General features: G+C 52.1%; 1 protein-coding gene and 1 long non-coding RNA gene across 3 annotated transcripts in view; one reads left to right on the top strand and one right to left on the bottom strand.

Moving 5' to 3' along the window:
• Positions 1-1,371: 1,371 nt before the first annotated feature.
• LOC132658395 (uncharacterized) lies at positions 1,372-3,103 on the bottom strand. Its single transcript, XR_009598001.1, has 2 exons — positions 2,517-3,103; positions 1,372-1,702 (listed from the first exon to the last, which is right to left on the bottom strand). It is a non-coding gene; the product is annotated as an uncharacterized LOC132658395 (long non-coding RNA).
• Positions 3,104-7,327: 4,224 nt separating this feature from the next.
• Positions 7,328-17,366, top strand: part of CTBP2 (C-terminal binding protein 2) — a 167,302-nt gene continuing 157,263 nt past the window's right edge. For both annotated transcript variants that reach the window (XM_060404577.1, XM_027960497.2), the window contains exon 1: positions 7,328-7,546. The gene's annotated coding sequence lies outside the window, so the exon portion shown is untranslated. The remainder of the gene's footprint in view (positions 7,547-17,366) is intronic.

Genomic DNA, 17,366 nt, shown 5'->3' with positions numbered 1-17,366 from the left:
AGAGAAAGTGGTTAGTCCTCCCATATATCCATTACTCTGATTCACCAGTTTTTAACATTTGGCACATAAGCTTTATATACTTATTATTTTTTTTCTGAACTGTTTGTTGCATATATCATTTTCTTTTGCCCTTTCACTTTTTTAACTTAAAAATAATATAACAGAATGAAGATTTTAAAAAAAGCTTTCAGGATAACCTGCAATCCTACCTCCCTAATACTAGGTTCAATTAAAAATGACTTGATTCTGTTTGTCAGTTTGCATATATGATTTTCATAGAGCTCAGATCTCTTGAAATATACTCCCTGAATGATTCATTCATCCATCCAAGGAATACTTAACCTAGTAAGTACCTCCTTCAGTCCAGGCCCTACAAAACCAGTCAAACCATCATGTAATTTCATGTTACAAAATGTGATAGCTGCTATTAAGAGCAATTCTTACAATTTTCTCCAAAGGAAAAGTCCCTTGCCCTGACTCAGGGATGTTGATATGGCTGGGGCTTTTGCGGTATTTATTAATATTTTCCAACCAACTTCTAAAAAAATATTTTAGTTGGCTATAATAAGAACATATAAGCAACCCTACAGTAAATCAAAAAGTCAACATGTGAACTGGAAACTTTTTCCAACAGTGTCTCAGACTAGTTTTTCCAAATCCAGGAAGCGATCCTGTATCGCTAGCACATCAGCGCCCAGCAAGGAGATTTTACTGAGCTTTATTTTCCACAACATGTACTATCAAACACTGGGTATTTTGCTATCCAGACATAAAATTGTATGGAAAGATTTCATACGCCTTTTCAAACAACACAAACCAGCCCTCTCTCATAGCAAGTTCAAGATCACTTTTCAAGGAGGAAGGAAAAAGTTAATTCCTGGAACGTGGCAAGTAGAGTGGCTGGCAACCTTGGGCATTCACATTTGACTTTAGCTTCGTTTGAGCCCAAGGCAACAAAGAATCATGATTGTTTACAGTTTTTAATTTCTTTTTTAAACTTTTCCTTTTGTGCTGGGGGTATGCTGCTGCTGCTGCTAAGTCGCTTCAGTCATGTCCGACTCTGTGCGACCCCATAGACGGCAGCCCACCAGTCTCCCCCGTCCCTGGGATTCTCCAGGCAAAAACACTGGAGTGGATTTAGCCGATTAAGAATGTGACAGTTTCAGGTGAACAAGTGAAGGACTCAGCGATACACACAGAGACATACATACACATGCACCCATTCTCCCCCAAACTCTGCTTCCATCCCGGTCACTATGGAACACTGAGCAGAGCCCCAGGCGCCACACAGTAGGTGCTTGTCGGCTATCCATTTTAAACATAGCAGTGGGTTTACACTGTTCAATTATCTGTTAAAAGCAAACCATTAGATCTTCATGAAAGATGCCATTTGTTTGTTTATTTATAACCATGTATGTGTATGTACCGGCTTCTCTGGTGGCTCAGACGGTAAAGAATCTGCCTGCAATGCAGGAGAGACTTGGGTTCAATCCCTGGGTTGGGAAGATCCCCTGGAGAAGGGAATGGCTATCCACTCCAGTATTCTTGCTTAGAAAATCCCATGGACAGAGGAGCCTGGCGGGCTACAGTCCACGGGGTCGCAGAGAGTCGGGCACGACAGAGCAACTTCCACTTTCGCTTTCTTCCATGTGTAGGTATGTATTCGAGGCTTCCCAGGTGGCGCAAATGGTGGAGAACCTGCCTGCCAATGTAGGAAACATAAGCAACAAGAGATGTGAGTTTGATCCCTGGGTCGGGCACAGTCCATGGGGTCGCAAAGACTCTGACACAACTGAGTGACTGACACACACAGTTTATCCACGGTGGAAGGCAGCCCTGTGGGAGGGGCTGGGGTGGGTGGTGTGTGCTCTGGAGAAAAGGCAGTATCTCCAAGGGTCAGCTGTGCCAGGCCTGGTCAGCAGGGGATGGCCAAGTCCATAGGAGAAATGCCCCTGCTCTGTGTGTGCTGAGAACTATCCACCGGCCCATATGCTGCAGCACTGGGACTCATTCTGGGCCAGACCCCTCAACTGGAGAGAGAAGCCCTTTCCCCAGAGCCTCAGAGTTGGAAAACACCCCTGATTTGAGTCCCAAATTCCAGTACCCAGAAAGAAGGAGGGAGACTTCTTGAACAAGGGGAGAAGTCACTCTGCTAAGGACTTTAAGTACCAAAGGAGACCTGATAGCCCAGAAGAAACAGAATCAAACCAGAAGGCACAAAGTTGCCTGTTATTGGCAACATCCACCAGGAATGGAGGCTCCCCGGGCCAGTAAACTGAGTCCCCAGAATAAAGAGAAAGCCTCTTCTACAGCACACCGCTGGGCAGTGTGTACATTTCCAACTCCTCCCACTTCAGAAGCTTGATTTACAAGATCGCTGCTGCCACATCGCTTCAGTAATGTCTGGCTCCTAGCGAAACTATAGAATGTAACCCACAAGCCTCCTGTCCATGAGATCTTCCAGGCAAGAATATTGGAGTGGATTGCCATGCCCTCCTCCAGGGGATCTTACCTACCTAGGGATCAAACCAGCACCTCTTAGGTCTCCTGCATTGGCAGGCCGTTTCTTCACCATTAGATTACCTGAACAAATGAAATATTCTGGGTGAATGGATTTTTCTATTTAACTCAGATCATCAGGAAAAAGTGATTATGGATCTTTTGCAAGGCAAAAAAAAAAAGTGTTAGATGCAATATTTCTGAACTATTTATATTACTTCTTCCTTAATATGAAAGTAATATGTGGAATTATGATTCTCAGTAATAATTTATTTTTTACTTTCACTATTACAGCTTTTGTTTGTTGTTCTGAAATTGATCCTCAGGAGTCTTAAAATCCACCATACCATACCTATCTTTGTCTTTTTATTTTTTAACCAGTGTCTGACAGTACATTTATTTTGGGACATTCCTTATTTTTTTCTTCCTTTAAAGATTAGATTGAAGGTTTATTACTAAAAAATGAAGAAAGAAAAACCTGTCATATAGGAAGCTAAAAATATGTTTTTAAAGTCACTAACTTTGCCTTTTTTGAATCCATGCTAATAATGAAGATATGTGTATATGAACAAAATCAGACAGACAGGGGTCTAACCCCAGCTCCTCAGTCACCAGCAGTGTGACCTTGGGGAAGTCACATGAAGTATTTGACTCTCATATGCTCTCAACTGTGAAATGGGAATAATACTAGCATGTCTCTTCAGGGGTTGATATGAGGATTAAAGATGCATGTCAAGGGCTTAACCCAGTGCCAGGCATCCTAGCGAGTCAAGGACCAACATTTGTTGCTGTTATAATTATTTTTGTGACTCTTTTATGTGTCTTTCAAAATCCATGTTGGGACACCAGAAATTAAACCTGAGCAGTTAAATAGGATTAGATGGGAAGAGAGCACAGAGAGTACTAGACAATGAGCATCTCAGTACTATACACTGTAAAGGTAACTGGCATAGATCAAACTTAGTCAAAGCATGTATTCAGAAAATTAACTGAATTATATTTTAAAACATTTTCATCTTGACTTTTTTCTTATTGAAAAAATACCTTTATACATAATTGCAAGTATAAACTAAGGTTTGTAAAACAAAAGCTACTTTACAACATTTATATTGCAGTAGAACGTGCAGAAAATTTACCATTTTGAGGTGTACAGTTGTGCGGCAATAGGCATATTCACAATTGTTGTAGAATCTGTCACCATCATCCATTTCCAGAACTTTTTCATCATTCCAAACAGAAACTCTGTGCCCATTAAACAATAACACCCCTCTCTCTGCTCTTCCCTGCCCTTGGTCATCTGTTTCCATTTGTCTCCATGATTTTGCTTATTCCAGACACCTCATATCAGTGGAATCATAATATTTATCCTCTTGTCTCTGGTTTGTCTCACTTGGCATAATGTCCTCAAGGCTGGTCTGTGTTTAGCTTGTGTTGGAATTCTCTCCTTTTTACAGGCTGAATAATATTCTATTGTGTGTATGGACCACATTTTTCATCTATTCATCCTTTGACAGATATTCGGGTTATTTCCACCTTTTGGCTACTGTTACCAACATTGGCATACAAATACTTGCTTGAGACCCTGCTTTCCACTATTCTGCGTATATACCTAGAATTGGAATTGTTGATCATCCAGTAGATTTTACAGTACTTTTTGAGGAACTACCAAACTGTTTTCCACAGTGGCTGCACCAATTTATATTTAATTTCTAATTTCTGACATCATTACCAACATTTGATATTGTTTTTTTTTATAATAGCCATCTTGATGAATATGATTTGATATCTTTCTGTGATATTGATTCACATTTTCCTTAGGGAAATCTCCTTGTTAGTCATTTGTATATATCTTCCTTTGAGAAATGTCTATTCAACTCTTTGCCCATTTAAACATTCCTGTTGCTGTCTGGAACATCTTTTTAAAAACTGGAGTTTGAGGGACTTTCCTGGTGGTCCAGTGGTTAAGAATCTGCCTGCCTGTGCAGGGGACAGGGGTTCAGTCCCGGGGATAGGAAGATCCCACATGCCACAACTAAAGAGAAAAGACCCTGCAGGCCACAACTAAGATCTGGCACCGCCAAACAGATAAATATTTTTTATAATTGGAATTTGAAATAACTCAAATTATTGGGGGCAAATAATTTGTGTTGGGGGCAAATGGACTCTATTTCAAAATACAGGTTATCAAGTTGAAATGAGAAATAAGTTTTGGTTCTGAGGATACCTTTTTCTTTTTTAAACATTCTTAAAACAATGAACACAGTATTTTCTAAGTTTAGGTCAAATTCATGTAGACATACAAGTTGAACAAGCGATCTAAAAAAAGCAGCTGACTTTCTGCGCTTTCTGGGTGAAAAGAGGGCCACTCAGAACCAAAACATCATCAGTGAAATAAGCAAGCAGAAAATCTTTCTGGTTATTATAGTTTATGCCTAAAAGGCAGAAAAGCAGATAACAGTAGTCCAGTAGTCTAGGGTGGGTGGGGTCCCGGTTTAATCTAGAACTATCTTGGGCGCCATGACCTTGAGGCAAAACTGCTCGGGAGAGGAGCGCCTCGAAGATGTTTCTGGGGGTGCGGGGTGGTCAGAAGACGGGAACCGTTAAGAGTGCGGCTCTGGCAGTTTTTCAGCGGAACCGGAGCCATTCCAGCTGGCCCTCCGGGGCTTAATAGGGTCAGGCAGAAAACGAGCTTGGGACCTAGTAACAGAATTTTGTGATCTAGAGGGTGTGAAAAGCCTCGTCCCGCCCTGCCGCCCCTTCTAGGAGGTCTTCAGTAGGGTTCGAAAACCTTTTGTTGGATGATAAAGCAACCATCGGGAGTCAGGACCCCCACAAGGCCGGTCGCGCCTGCCAACCTGGGCGCACTTTAGCACACGCTGCGGGCCTGAGTAGGGGTTTTAAAAATGTTAATAGACCGAGAGGCCTCTTGGGGAAGCAGAACAGGACCCCGCGGTTCGGGGGCCCTTTCTCTGACCCCCAGGCCCCGGCTGAAGTTGCCTCCGATTCTTAGGGCGTGGTGCGCTCCCGGGTACGCGGGAAGCCAAACCCGGCGACTCGGCTCCGGGAACCGCTGCCCCGGCGGCCTGCAGAGGCCGGGCCTCACACCCCTCTCCACGCCTTTCCAGCTCAACATCTCAATCCACTTCGTAACATCTCAATATGGTTTTTAAACAGATGGAGACGAAGGGCTCCGTTCAGCCCACACCGGGGGCCCTCGGAGGACGCGCGGCCGATCTTGGGGGCGAGAGATGAGAGTCGGTGGGCTTCTGAGTCGCAGGGAAAAGAGCCCTCCCAGCCCGCATCGCGGAGTCCCTCCAGCAAACCGCGCTCCAACGCCGCGGGCCACGGGCGTGGGATGTAGATGCAGCCGGCTCTCGGCCTGGATCCCAGGTTTGGTGTCCAGACACCAACCTCGCGGCCTCGGGACGGCGCGCGAGCCCAGGTCCCCGACTCTGAGGCGGGGTGAGGGGGGGGGACCCAGCAGCACAGCGCCTCCGTCCCGCGGGGCCCGGAGCTCCCACCTAAAGGCAAGGCTTTAAAAATAGCCCCGGCGAGATCCAGGCAACAGGAAGGAACATTTTTTTTTTTTTTTAATGTGTAAAAAATGTTTTGCTTCTCGTAGGGAACACAACCGCTGCGAGTTCCAGCACATCGGGCTCCCTCCGCGCGCACCCACAGCCATCCGCCGCCCCTCGGGCCAGGCGCGGGCAAGCGTCTCCAGGATCCAGATTTGGGGAGCGCAAGTGCCCCCTGTGGCCGGCCCGCGCCTGACCCCGCGGGCCTGAGAAGGCAGAAGCGGCCGGCGGAGGGGCCCGGGAGGAAGTTGGAGCCGCGGGGCCGGGAAGGGGGCAGGTCGGCGTCGCGGGCCTGGGAGCCAGGGCCACCCTGGGGCGCCGCGCCAAGGCCCGCGCGCACTCGAGTCCCCCCACGTGGCCGGCCGCCCGGGGCCCCACGTGGAAGGGGCGGAGGAGGAAGGAGGGCGGCTGGAGGGCCGGACCCCCCCTCCCCGAACCCCGCCCGGCCCCTGCCCCGAGGCCCCAGCGCGTCTCCAGGGCCTCCCGGGCGGGGCCAGGCCGGGGAGTGCCCGCCGCGCCCGGCCCCCTCGCCCGCCTGCCGTGCCCGTGTGCACTTTCGCGGAGCCACTAATCCCCCGAGAGAGCCGATTTGTAGTGAGGAGTATCTGTAGGGGGCGAGGCCGGCCCATGTGGGGTTGTGTCATTGGTTTGCAAAGAGAGACCCCGCCTTTGCCCAAAAAAAAAAAAAAAAAAAAAAAGGGAGCGAGGAGTGAGCGAGCGGCGACCCTCACCTCGCCTCCCGCCTCGCTCCTGCGCAGCCGGCGGCCACCGCGAGACGCGGCCGCGCCGCTTCTTTCCCTTTCCTTTTCTCTCCGTTTTCCTCCTCCTTCCCCGGAGGAGAAAACAAATAAAGAAGAGCAAATAGCCGGGAGGCGCTCGGCTTCCCGGACGCTCCCTTCCCCCGCCCCCCCACCCAACCCGATCCAAGTTGGAAGCAGCATCTTCTCGGGGGTGAGCGCGGCGTGGGGCGGTTGCGGGCCGGGGACCCCCAGCACGGCCCCCTCCCGGCGGGCGGGCGCGGGGCCGGGACCGGGCTGGGGAGGATCGGGAGCCGGGTGGGCGGAGGAAGGGGGTGGGGTGGGTGGGGAAGTAGGAAGAGGCTCGGCGGCGAGGGGAGGAGGAGGAAGGGGAGGGGAGGGCTGGGGTGGGGAGCGGAGGGGAGGGGAGGGGAGGCCGGGAGGGGGAGGCCGGGAGGGGGAGGGGCGGGGAGCTGGAGAGATTAAGTTTTTGTGTGTGTGTCCCTGTGTGCGTGTGTCATTTTAAGGTGGCCCGGGAGCGGCCCAGAGGAGCCGGCGGCGGCCCGAGGAGCGAGGGACGGAGCCGGGAGCCATGCCGCGCTGACCCGGGGGGCCCGCACAGCCGCCGCCGCCGCCGCCGCCGGGTGGGGTGGAAGGGGCGGGAGCCGCCGCCGCTGCCGCCGCCGCCTCCCGGGTGGGCGCCCTTCGCCGTGGACGCCGGCGGCCCGGGACGAGGTAAGGGGGGGCCCCGGGGGAGGGATGGGGCCGCCGCCGCCCCCGTCTCACCTGCGGCCGCGGGCTGGGGGGCGCCGCGCCCGCGCCTCACTGCGCCACTGGGGGAGGAGAAGGAGGGCGAAGGACACCGAGCCGGCATCCGAGGACATCTTTGGTCTGCGCCCCCCCACCCCCGGCCCGGTGTCCCCGCTCGGCGATCGAGGGGTGGGCCCAGGCCTGGGGGTCCCTGCCTGCCGTACCCCCCCCCCCCCCTCCACCGGCCGCCGCCGATCGCGCCCGCTGGCCGCTGTTTGCGCCAGGATTTTTGTTGTTGTGATGAGAGTTGATGAATGCGAAGTAGGCGGTCACCTTCCTTCCCATCAGGATTGGCAAAAAAAAAAAAAAAAGAAACCCCGAGCGCGGCGGCGTCCGGAGGGCAGCGGCGGCGGCGGCGTCTCGGCGACGGTTTCCTAGGCGCCCCCGGCTCCCGTTCCCCGAGGCCGGTGGGTGCGCGCGCGCGCGGGGGCCGCCAGCGACCCAGGCCGAGCGCGCGGCGCGCCGCGGGGACAATACGGCCGGATCCCCCGGGACCGGGAGTTCGAGCGCACGGGGCCTGGGGCCTGCGGGGCGGGGGCGGGGGAGGGTAGCGGGGGGTCCGCTGGGAAAACGGGGCGCGCGCGCCTCCGGGCCCCCAGGGGAGCGGCCCCTGCTGGCAGGGGATCCCGCGCGGCGCCCCGGGAGCGCAAGTGAGAGACGGGAACGCAGGCGAAGTGGAACCCTTTTGTTTTGCCGGCCCCGCATTGTTGGCTCCTCCGGGCAGCCGGGCCACATCTGCCGCCGCCGCCGCCGCCACTGCCGCGCCGGGCTCGGCCCGCCAAAGTCGCAGCGGGGCGGGGGCCCGGGGCGAGCCGGGCGACGGGCGCGGGCGGGGGCCGAGCTGGCCGGGCATTTCCTCTGCCCGGCCGCGCTCCCGCCGGCACCACTTCCTCCTCGCCCGCGGCCGCCGCGAACCCTGCCCGCCCGCCCGCCTCCCCCGCCCGCCTCCCCCGCCCTGGCCGCACTTTTCGGGTGGGGCGAACCCAAAAGAAAAAGTTTCGCAGGAGGGGCTGGCGAGGGCGCGCCCCGGGCGGCGGGGACTCGGCGCGGCGCAGCGACAGCCGGGCGGCCGCGATCGCCTCTTCCTCCTTGTCCTCCGCGGCGCCGGACCGACCCGCGCGGCCGAGGGGAAGCGCCTTTCTTTCTCTGCCTGGCGCTCTTCCCAGCGCCCCGGGGCAAGCTGGACCCGGGCGCGCGAGATCCGGGGCGCGCGGGGGCCCTTCACCAGCCGGAGAGGCCCGCGGCGTGGCCGGTCGCCCGCTGCCCTCGCAGCGCCCGGGTGCTGGGAGGCCGCGGGCCCGGGAGCTCGGCGCGGTCACCGCCAGCCGCGTCGAGACACACACGCGCACACGCTCCCTCCGGTGGCTTCGCTTTCCGCCGCCGCCGATGGTCTCGGACACCGAGTGTGAGTGCGCGCGCGAGTGTATGTAGTGCTCCCAGCCCCCGGAATACTTTTTCCGGAGGCGGCCCAAGCAGCTGTTGGCTCCAAGGGTCCCCGTGCTTAGTATTTAACAAGTGAAAGGAATTTTTCGTAGAAATCCCCGCTTGATCTGCGTCCTTGGCGGTGGAGGCTGGTGGCGGTGGCCTGCGTCGTCACGCCGGGCTCACTTGCTCTCTCCGGGGTAAACAGATCTTTCTGGATTTCCCCCCCCCCTTTTTTTTTTGTAATTTCAAGACTGGAGATCGGGTTAAGTTCTTAGAGAGTCAGACGTGAGTGGCTCGAAGGGTAGACCAGAGAATGCTATCCTATAAATATGCATTGAGAATTTAAAATGCTAAGTGCCTTATTTGCAATTCTGTTGGATATTGTAGAGACTGGTATATTTTTATCTGACATGGATAATTTGGAGGGGACGTTTATTTTGGTTAGTTTACTAAGTGATTCTGCCTCCCGACTTTGGTGAAATAAATCAAACTTTCCTACTTCTTCAAAGAAGACACTCTTCTCTGCTAGGTGCTTGGGTTCAAAGGCAAGTTTAAAATTTACCTCGTGTTCAGTCCTTAGCTGTTGTTCTGCCTCTATGATTCTCAAAGTAGAACTTCAGTTTTCATGTGCTTAGGAGAATTCCACTCTTTTTATTTTCTTTTTTTTTTAAATTTTCCCCCTACATTTTGAAGTAATAGGACTTTTAAGGATCTTGTTTTTATAATCACTTGATTTCAAAGAGTACTTCTTAGAGCAATTACAAAGTAATATTCAAAATGCTAATTAAACACTTGCAGTCAGAGCAGCTTTCATATTGAAACAGGATTTCTTTTCTCTTTTTTAAGTACCAGGGACCCTATCCCAGAGTTGAAACACTAAATATCCTTTTGTCTAGCATCAGATCTCTGTGCGGCTCTGACACTCTCCTGTAAAAACCCTAGTGCCCTTTTTATTGCCCCCAAAAGAAAAGTTAATGAGATGGTAGATTTCAAGCAAAAAAACAGGCCCTCCTTCTTGCAAAATATGCTTCCAGTTGCCATTGAAGTTAGATGCTAGCTGTGAATGCACTTGCCTTTAATGAAACCAGTTTAATAGTTCACACTTGATCAAGTATAACAGGACCAAACAAAGGAAATACGCCAGCATATTTCTGTAGAGCATTGAGGGGTTTAGCGCAAGTGTTTATGCGGGGTCACCCCCTCCCCGCTCTCTGTCCCTGGTAGAAGGGAGTGAGGGTTGAAGGCAAAGGGAATTTATGACACTGATTGGTTTTCTGTGCCCGAGGGGTAGGGACCCCTGTTTGTCCCTGTAGAAAACAGTTATTAGAGGAAATTTACGAATCTTGGGTTTGGAGCTTGTTTTGGACCTGACTAGGTGCCTTTTGGTTTATTTCTTTTTCCTGCTGATAAAGCAAGGGGCGGGGGGGAGGTAAAGCTAGGTTTGTTTTCCTCCTCTTTTCTGATTGTGCATTAATAACAGCTGGGTGCTCTCTGTAGCTCTGTGGATTTGAGCTCAGAGCCCTGCTATTTAAAATTTCAGTTGTGTTCTTTGAAACTGTCCCTTAACTGGGTGTTCTCCTGGGGGAGGGGCAAGGGGAATTACCATCTCTTATCTGTGATTTAGGCAACAACAACAGCAACAAGAGCAAAAAAAAAACCCAACTGTGTCCTTAAGAGGGTTTCTTTTCTGGTCTGGAATTGCAACTTATGTCTGGCCCTTAGTCTTTGATTAGGTGAAGAAATATTTGCAAAGTGTGTGTCTTTAAAGTTAAAAAAGTTAAAAAGTTTGGCTACTTAAAAACAAATATTACTAGCGTTGTAAAAATACACCAGTGACATACTTTGTGAGATGTTTTGGCCTTTTAAGACTCAGGTCACACCTGTTCCTGCAAAGTCGAGTTTGCTTTCCCTGGCATTGTTAATCTGGTCGTGTACACAAGATGAAACAGGAAAACTTGCTATCTGTATAATGATTAACTAGCCACCAGTTACCCTTTCAGGGAATAATCAATACGTTTACTCTTGACTTGTAAAACTCCAGAAGGAAATCCTATTCATAAGTCTGAAAAGTGTTTTAATGAGAGATGAAGTGAAACAAACAGCAACAACAAACAAAACTGCAAAATTAACCTGGAACTTGTTTAGCTCTCTGAGTAGCTAGGGCCAGGTAAAGGATGCGGGTGTGCACACTGCAGAGTGGGAAAGAATTTTATTGCTGTTAAAGTATTCTGGCAAAGGGAGTTCAGTCAGGTTGGCTCACACCATTGGAAATCCTTGAGGTTCAAAACCAAAAGGTTGGCCCCACTGGGGTCTAACACCCAAAGCCATTTGCCAACAGTTCTCTCCATCATGAATCATTTTTGAAGGCAAAGTTATCCCCTTTGCACTTAACACTTTTCCCTAAATGGAAAAAATGTAAAGCGTTTACAGCAACCGTAGAACGGCCACCCCAGTTGTCATTTTTTACCACTGTCATTTCGATATAGAAGGGCTGTCACCATAACGCATGTGAATACAAGCCTGGGTCCCTCTGTGAATAATCTTTCTATCTGCGAAAAGCAGCAGTCCAAGTGTCTCGTGTTCCTGATACTGGCCTCAAATATATGTTCATATAGGACATGATTGGGAAAGGAAATTTATCTGTTCGGCAGAGCACAATTCCGGTAGCATTTCCACCGCCTGGCTGATAGTTCAATTACAGCGGGTGGAACACATTTTCGTAGTAATTAAAAAAACCAGAATGCAGTTTGCTTGACCCTTGGAATAGAGGTACTCATACTTAACACCGCGTATTGAAACGCTGCGCCTTGTTCTCCAAGAAGGTTCCTGGGCGACTCGCTAGCTAAGGAATGCTTGTGTGGACTTCCCCTAGTGCAGACTTTTAGCAGGCACATGAAAATGCTGGAATGGATATGCTCTCAGAGGCTATACTGCCTGGGCAGTATCAGTTTTCTCCTTTCCAGCTGGTAAGCATGTCCTAATTTACGCTGCTACAGTTAAAGTTACAGCGTTCTGGGAAAGAAGGAAAAATATAAAACTCCCCACCCCCTCACCCTCACCTAATCTTTTGAAGTTAATTTTTGTTCAAGTGTGTGTTTGATGGAATATGTATCAAAGACTCATGAAAGGGATTTTTTTCTTTTCTTTTAAATATACCTATTTCTGGGTTTGGAAAATTATACTTAATAATTGCTAAAAACTTCAGAACCATTTTTAAGGTGTTCAGCCTTTCTTTTGATCATGATTTAATGGACAGTAGTATCCAAATGCCATCAGTGACTCTAATAATCTGAACAAATTAACGTCTCAGCTTCACGTGTAGTTTGCTCTTAGCATCTTAGTGTTTCCAGCCGAAATTACAGCTACAGTTGGGCCTTCAGGACTGCACTAGTGAAAAGAAGGGCTTTGCACGTTGTGCTAAAAACCAGGATTCGCAGATGAATACAGAATGTACAATAGTGAGCGGGCCAGGCCATTGTTTGTGTGGAATGTTGACAATGGGAGCCAAGGGGCAGCTTCATTCTCTAACTGCTCGAGAGCACAGAAACTTGAGGAGCTGCAGACGGGGTGGGAACCAGACTCGGCAGTCATCCGTCTTTGCCCAGCCGCTGGCCTGCTCCCTTTCCAGACTTTTTCTTAGAAGGTGGTCTTTTCTGGACCGCCAGGGAACTTTGTGTGCTTTCTCTTCTCAGTGATCTACTTTTTTGGAGGCAAGATTCTAAAGGCAGATAACAGGGTTCTTCAAAGAAAGTGTACACGAAGCAAACTTGTCTCCCTGGAATGCAATTTTCAGAAATCATACTCAGCCCTTACCAGAAATCGAGGAATGTGAAGTCACAGGAAGCAGTGGTGTTTATTTTTATTATTTCCCTCACATTAAAGTCATTTTGGGTTTGTTGGTGGTGTTAGCGAAAGTGCAGTGAAAATGAGTATTTGTTGGATTTTTGTATTTTGCTGCACAGCTGCTGCTATTTCTGGAAACGTTCCTCTGAGTTGCATCTTCTTCCTCCATTCACCAAGCTTCCTGCTTGCACATGGGAGCTGAGGTTCCCAAGTGGGGCCAAAACTCTTGCTACAGGGGTGGGCACTCCTGTTAACCTTCTTTTTCACCCCTCCCAGAACTGGGGTCAGTGTAGCCCTGGCTCCTTGTTGAGGCCTGATTGATGCTTGTTCTGATTGGAGTGGGGTGCTTTGGTTACAACTTTGGGGCCCAGTTGACTTTCCACCTGTATCTAGCCTGGTTCTTCCTTGAGTGAATGTTTTAGAAATGATCTGTTTTAACTGTTTCTGTAACGAAATGTAACAGATGGTTGCTTAAGGTTGGCTTAATAGTCACAACAACAGTGATAAGACACTTGGGTTCTTACTCATGGATTCCTGTAAGGGATGCTTTTCCTTTCACGGAGAATTGTGACTTTGCTTCTGGGTAGTAATAGAGCCTTCATTATCCCCGGGACGATCGGATGGTATTTAGGGGATGTTAATCCTGAATAGCTGTTGTTGCTTGAACTTGGTGGGCAGCCTGCCTTTGGGTGTTGTTGACTGAGAGTCCAAACATGTCTTGGGATGGGGGAGGTGGTGCTTTTCAACAGAACCCTGTGATTCTTAAAATCCTTTGGGCTTGTAAGGTAGAAAACCCAACAACAACAAAACTTTACATTGTTACTTTCCCTCCCTCTCAAAAGTGCTCAGAAAGGTGCTTTTTGCATTAAAGTAAATCCTTAGTTATGACTTGAGGCTCTATTAATTGGCTTGTCGATTGGTTCGAAGTCTTGGCCCTGTTTCTGTCTCATCCCAGCCCAGGTTGTGGCAGAATCTTGGAAGGGCCTTTGAATAGAGTTCGTCACATGGGGAATGTGTAGGTTTCTCTGCAGCGCCCAGGCTGGCCACGGGGTTTTAAACTCACTGCTCTGCTCCAGCCATGCCTGAAATCTGGCCTTCAGCACAGGACGAACAAAAACTTCATTATCGAGTCATGGAGTCCCAGGAAGTTTCTTTGGAAAGAACAGGAGACCGAGATCATAGAGGTCAGCTCCTCCAGCCTGATTCCCCAAGCATGGCAATGTATAAAGCTTGATGGGTGAAAATGCCTTGCATCCAACCTTGGAAGTGATTGTGTTGTTTGTCGTGGCCCCAGGTGTGTGAGTCTGTGTGGAGGGATGGGGGTAGGGGGCGGGAGGAGCTGCAGGTGAATTTCTTTGGCTGTCGTGGGTAGAGGCCAGGAAGCCTTGTGTGCACCTTTCCTGCTGAAGGAACCCTGGCCGGGACTTGATTCTTTGGCTGATGGATGTGTTTAGTGCGGTCGGTCCAGAAGTGCAAACAAAGTCTGCTTGTTCAGGCCCGGGTGGGCTGCACACCCATTTGAATGGTGAGGAGCCCGTAGGGTGTTGCACCCTCTGGGTCTGCTCACCTGGAGGGCAGCCAGGGCCAGCAGCGAGCAAGGGGTAGTGGGATGGGAGGATGGGGATGGGGGAGGGGGTGAAGGGAAGGGGGTGGGCTCGGAGCTCTGAAAGCCCCTTCCAGGGATGGTAGAGGGGACTGAAGTGGAGAGGCCTCACCTGGTCACACGGGCATGCTTTGCTGGGAGGGACAGAGAGCTAGTGACACCAGGGAGGCCTTGCTGTGGGAGCTGCCAGGCCAAATGGGCTGCGTGGGCTCGTAGCACTGGCTGAACTTGACTGACCACTGGGCCCCCGCGTGGGGCAGAGGCTTTCCGAACAGCAGAACAGCAGAGACCCCCCACCCCCACCCCCCAGCGGCAGCCCACACTTGGGGGCACCTGCTAAGGAACTGAGGGGTAGGAATGCTGCAGTTTCTTCCTGGTGGTGTGATAAGCGTTTTGAAAAGTTTCTCTCCAGCTTCTCTTCAGACAGTGAACTGTGTGGGCTGCAATGCTGGCTGATTCCTCCAGCCGCCCCTTGGGGCCTGGATGAAGCCAGAGGCCCAGTGTGGATGCCACGGTTTCTGCCCGTATCCAGGTACGGGGAGGACACAGTGATGTACCTGATTCCATTTCCTCAGCGCTTTGTGGTTGTGGGCTAGAAGTCAGTCCAGGGGGGCAATCAATAAAGAGTATATTTTGCCGTGCAGATAGCAATATGGACATATAAGTGCCTACAAGTAAAATCTCAGAATGTTTTGATCTTAAGAACATTTCACAGTCATTAATCTTCACGACGCTCCTGCGGGCTAGGTAAATAGAGCAATTCCTATTTTATGCGAGGAAGAAATGTTGAATTGCCTCTGCCAAGTCATAAAGAGGCCGATCTCCGCCTCCTGTTTCCGTAGCTGGCGTTTGGGGGCCCCGGGCGCCCGGGAACCCCATCGTCCCGCCCAGACTAACCGCAGGGCGACTTCCGGGCCCCTGCTCGACCTTGTGCTGCGGGGAGGGCAACGCTGGGGCCTGGGTGAAGGCAAACCCGCCCTACCTGGCCGCGCGCTACCTGCAGGGGGGCGTGGTCTGCGGCTGCCCCGCCCCAAACGTGCCCCGCCAGCCGGGGTGCTGGGCACTGCTGGAAGGACGGGGTCTCCTGGCGTCTGGGGTTCGGCGAAGGTGAGGTCCTCCTGACCCCCGGGAGCCCGCGGACCCGGCGGCTCCTTCCCTCCCCTCCAGACTGGCTTACCTGGAGGCTCCGCCTCCGAAGACCGCCTGCCTGCGGCCTCGCCCCGGCGATCCTTCCCTGCCCCCGGCGGTCCCTCGGCTATCTGGTGTACCTGCCACCGCCACCCCCACCCCATCCACAGCGCGGCCCCCGACTCTGCCGGAAGCGCCCCTCCCCCGGCGCTTCGCCCTTTCACTTGTAGATAGGGAGCCGCTTCCCGCTGCGGGGCCGCCGTCGAGAGGCGTTGGAGATGGCCCTTCCCCCCTGCAGTGCCCACTTCCTCCTCCTCCTCCCTCCCGCAGCCCAGTGCGGGGTCCCTCCCCTTCGCGGCCGCCGACCCGTGGGCTGTCCCGCGCCCTTCCCAGCCCCCGCCCCCCCCCCCTCCCCGGCCGGTACCTGGAAGGAGCCGGGAGAGGACGCAGGACACCGAGGTGGGCCCCGACCCTGCGAGCGAGGCTCGGAGCAGAAGCGGGTATCCAGCTAGACCGTGCCCCAGCCAACCCCCCTCGACGATCGCAGGCTCCGGGGACCTTAGAGCTGGAGTCGTGTGTGGTCCCGCCCGCCACCCCCCACGGGACAGTGAGGTTCGTCCATTGCACGACGGTGGCTCAGATGCAACTAGCTGGTAGACGGTCTCATGCCTGGCCGGGGCCTGGCCGGCTCGGCATCCTGTCCCTGGGGCGGTGTTGAGGCCGCGGTTTCCGCCGCCACCTTCAAATCCGGGGTATTTCGCTTGAACTGCGCAGAGCGCGGCCGTAGCTCCGAGAGCTCCCGGGCCTTGCAGGCTTCTCCAGGCTGGGAGCCTGATGGGCCATGTAACCAGAGGCTGCGGCCAGTAAGTGAAGAGCCGGGATGACTTTTTCTTTCTGCACCCTTCTTCTCCTTGGAGGAGGAATTTCTGTTTGGCGCTCTCTCGCCCCGCAGGCTTAACTTGGTACCCAAGTAGTGCTTGCAGGCTGTTTAAGTCGTTCTGTTTTTGTGATGATAACACTACGGACTACCCTTTATTGAGCCTCTATTTAGTATCTTTTTGACTCTCGCTAAGACGCTTGGCCAGTGTTTGCATTGAACCTTCACAACAAGGTGGGTGAGGTGTCGGGAACAGGGCGTGCTCCCGCCCTCCAGGTGGCCGAGCTGGGACTTGAAGAAGCTCCTGGAGGTGAGGACCAGGCCCCCTGGTGGAGGGGCTCTTCCCCGCCGCCCTGAGAGCGGAGGGGAGGTGAGCGTTAAGGCTTGCCCCACATCTGGTACTTTCTCTCCCGGGTTCAGATGGCTTCTCCGAAACAATGATCTTTCTCAGGCCGAGTTGCCTTCCAGATCACATGGGGCTATAAGAAGTCTGGCTTGTTTTAATTTCCGTCTTTGATTAGTGGTCTTTTGTTGGGATCTCACGATCTAAGGCCAACGAAGGGTTTCTAGATGGTTTCCTGGACCAGGCCTGTTTTAAATTCACTCTGCTTTCTGAGTTAATGAACAGCATGGCTGCTGAGCAGAAGCCTGAGGCTCAGTAGACGGGTCCCTGTTGGGTGCAGGGGTGGTGGGGAGAGTTCCCCCTCTGGACCACAGACTCACTGTCCTGGCAAAGACCAGATGCCAGAAGGACCCTGAGGACTGGGCACAGTGCCGTTGGTCCGGCCTCTCCCAGGCAGAAGTGATGGTCACTGTTTTGCCAATCAAGAAGCAGAGTGGGGGGCGGGAGGTTAAGCTACTAGAGGGCC

The sequence above is a fragment of the Ovis aries genome, chromosome 22 (genome assembly GCF_016772045.2).
Source record: "Ovis aries strain OAR_USU_Benz2616 breed Rambouillet chromosome 22, ARS-UI_Ramb_v3.0, whole genome shotgun sequence".
NCBI classification, from domain to species: domain Eukaryota; kingdom Metazoa; phylum Chordata; class Mammalia; order Artiodactyla; family Bovidae; genus Ovis; species Ovis aries.
This window is presented reverse-complemented; position numbering and strand designations above follow the sequence as displayed.